Raw genomic sequence first — 4,106 nt, 5'->3', positions numbered from 1 at the left:
GTAAGTCTAACATCGATTTAATACAACGCTATCAAAATATCGCTCTTCAAACCATCACTGCAGTCCGAGAATTAAAAAAAAAAAATTCAGTTTGATGAGGCCTATAATAACTACCAAAATCTAAACATTAGATCTGTCAGGACTTCTGAGTTAGGAGACGAAGATAGATCACTATATCGGTTCATTGGCCTTTCAATTAATTGATAACTGTAAGGATATCAGACGTTTTAAGCGTCTGGAATTACGATTGAATTTAAGAATTTAAATTATGAGCGAGAGTTATTTCATCGGAATTGGGCCATCATCAATGTGTATTTACCATTTTATATATATATATATAAATATATTATTTATATCTAGTATTATATATAATACAATATAGATTATAAAACATTTATAATTACAATTTGTAATTTTATAATTGTTATATATATTTATAAATACATTTAGGTAACTTGAATAATAAAGGCTTAGGGCATTTTAAAAAAAAAAAAACTTCCATTGAATTTTAATTTAAATAATATTATACAAAAAATAAAATAAAACATTTACTGTGATATTTGAAATTTAATACAATTGAAGTTGAAAATCATTGAATACATAACATTCGTTTTTTTTAGCGTCAGCACCGTTTTCAGTATTCCGATTTAATAGTTGAATAATAAATTAATAAATCGTATTGATATATTACGTATAATTTCATCGACCTGATAATAAAAATAATAATATAATAGTAATAATTTGTTAATTGGCCATTGCAACAAACAACATCATAATAATATTTCAATAATTAGGTGTGTTGACAAGATTCATTGTGTATACTAATAGTACATATTTTTTTTTTTTTTTTTAAATAGGTACTCCGACTTAACGAGAAATAATAATTACGCGCTATTATGATGATAAAACAATTCAATTTCAATGTTAAAGAAATGTGTTGCTCTGATATAATTGGTTTATTTCGTCGTAAAACAATTGAACAATAGATTTGTTAGTGTTCTTATTACCGAAACAGAAAATAAAAACAAACAAGCAATATTAATTATTGCAGGTAGGTATAGAGTGACAAGCGTTGCGACCAAACTAGTTTTACGCGTATAGGTAGGTACTATTATAATAATATGTATCCAATAAAACACGATGTTTAAAAATCTATTAGAGCTATTGACTATTACAATTTATACACATGTGTTTTAATAATTCTACCGCAGAGACGACGAAAGTTAGAACAAAATAGTTAGTTGATTTGACTTAAAAACGAAACACTAGTCACTATAGCGTATAGACATATAGTGAAGACAACTATTCAGTGAAAATCAACACGAGAGGAGAACGATTTTGGAAGACGTCGAAACGTCATAATAATGCATGTTTTATATACTATATTATTATGCCGTTGCAACGAATAATAGTCGTATAGTAGTTGTCGAAGCCGAAGGTTGTGTATTATTATAGGCTGGTAAATAGGGACATATTTTCTTTACATAATTTGAAGTCATTACAAATGATAATATAATCAATATCTTCTGAAAACAAATTATACTTTTAGATTCTGTCGATTCTGAATGGAACGAGGAATATATATTGGCTTTGCAATAATGTGCGTGTGTATTACTTTATATATTTTTCGTATCTGTCATTACGTTTTAGTGCAGAAACTTACATTTAATCTTCAACGTCAAGTGTTTACTGGTAGAAAATTTAATATAATTAGGTCCATGAAGAGAAATGCCGGTATTTTTTTTTTATTCGATAATTGGAAAAAACTTACAAAAACCAATGGTAATAAAAATATTTACAAAACTCTGGTTTTTGAAAAAAAAAGGTTTTGTTATTTTTATTTTAATTCAGAAAAAAATAATCGTTGAAATTTTAAAATTATTTAAATATTTTTATGAGGAGTGGAGTGAGACTGAGAGTTGATACTTAAAAAAAAAAAGTGGGTAGAACCTTCAGAAATGCTTTCATTTCGTTTCGAAATATGAAATGAAATAAAATAAGCATATTTTACCTATAATTATATCGTTTTTATTAAAATAAATAAAATTCAAAAAAATAAAAATGCTCAAAGTAATTTGCATTATAAAAATCTCCCAAAAAGATAAAAAATGTTTTCAAGAACACAAAATGGACCTGAAATTTACCTATGTGAATGCATGTATAAACAACTGTGTAAATATTTATTTTTTTATTCATTTAATTATTATTATTATTCGAATAGTGCATGGTATTTGATTTACGAAAATCAGATTTGATGAATTTTTAAAACCCTGATTCGGAAATGTAATTAACAGATGCGAAATACGATTATTCACCGGATTTCAGTAGATCACTCAGGAACAGTACTGTAAATAACAGATCGTCTCTGCATATTTTCAAATTAAATTTAGCTTATTGAAATATAATTATTTTTTTTTATTTACTATGGTGAATTATTATTTGATTATAATATTTAACCAAACTATTGAATTATTGATGGTTTCATTTCAGGGAAAGTGGAGGTATCGGACGTTATTAAAAATACCAGCAGGCCTCGGTTAATCCAAATACAATGTTCAATATAAAATCCAAACAAAATAATATGGTCTACGTGAAATAACGATGAAACCGACGTGTGAAGTCAATTGCAGGTTTGTATTAAAACACTGCACAATGTGTGTAGTGTTCTGACACAATTTTATGAAAATTGTATGCAACACAATTTTTATTTTTATTTATTGTGACCTGTATGCTGTGTGATGACGTATTGACGTGTAATCAATTTAAAATAAATTGGCGTGCTTGAACATTTGTAATGGAATAAGTAAAAAAAAAAAATTAAAAAATATACTTACTATCAAATAATATAACCTGTACCTAGTCATTCTAAACTATAAATACCTACTGTATTGTTATAGGACGACGATAAGCTAAAACTAAATAGGCACATAAAAATGAATGTACCTGTATAATACGTAGATATAGAATTGTGTAATACTTATGATTAATATGTATTGAGATAATGGCAAAAAATGCAGCAGTTTTTTTGTGAGGAGTGTAACCTCAAAAGCGCCAAAGGTAATATTGAGTATACCTCGTCAAAGAGTTGGTCAGTGTACAAAACGTATACAACTATTAAATTAGAATTCAATAATAAATTATCGTAGTAAACCAAATAAAAATTCTGAGGGAAGAATATATATTTTTAAAATTGCACATTGTAAATAGAAAATAATAATACGTAATTGTAAAAAGTTTAAAGTCTCTTCGATTTTTGTTTTTTTTATTGTAATATCCAATTTTGTAAAAATTTAACTTCGAACCTTTAGAGAGAAATGACTTTTATTTAAAGTTAGCTGTCCACCATGTGAGTTGTCAAAAGACACAGCTTACTAATCAATATTCAAATACACAAGACAATTTAAAATCTATACATTTACAAAGATACAAATGAATTATTGGGCCTATGAATTGTAATATGTTGTAATACATATTATAAGAAAATAATCTACCAAAGAGTATAATCATACAAATCATTCGAAATAAGTGAAATGCTATCTTACGTTTAATGTGTATTTATTGAGAATAATTATTAAAAAATTGAAATAGAACTTACTTAAGCAGCTGGTTTACTATATTTTTCGGACAACCCGACTCGATTTAAAATATCAAGTAGCCTGGCAGACATAAAATGCATTTACTCTACAATTATACGAAAATTTGCGTGCCAGAGATCTTTACACCGCGGGAGTGTATTTATAAATACTTCCACCCGACGGGCAACTATATTCTCGGTGATTGTGTGGTGTGTACTGCATATATATATATATATATGTATAATTTATAATGTACGAGTGGTCGACGCAACGGCCGCGATAACGTCTTTAATTATTATTATAATATAATTTTTACCCATGGGAATTTACAGACTATGCGTATACACATACATGTAATATTATAACAAAACAGGTATTTTATTTAAATATTTTTTTTTGATAGAACGCAATGCCACAGAACAGAATTTTTTTAAAGCGAGAAACTTTATAATATGACATACTTCAATTAACATATTTTACATTTTATATGCGTAGCGAAATTAATTAACGGGTAAGATAATATGATGATTA

The sequence above is a fragment of the Rhopalosiphum maidis genome, chromosome 3 (assembly GCF_003676215.2).
Source record: "Rhopalosiphum maidis isolate BTI-1 chromosome 3, ASM367621v3, whole genome shotgun sequence".
Lineage (NCBI taxonomy): Eukaryota > Metazoa > Arthropoda > Insecta > Hemiptera > Aphididae > Rhopalosiphum > Rhopalosiphum maidis.
Note: the sequence above shows the minus strand (reverse complement) of the source record.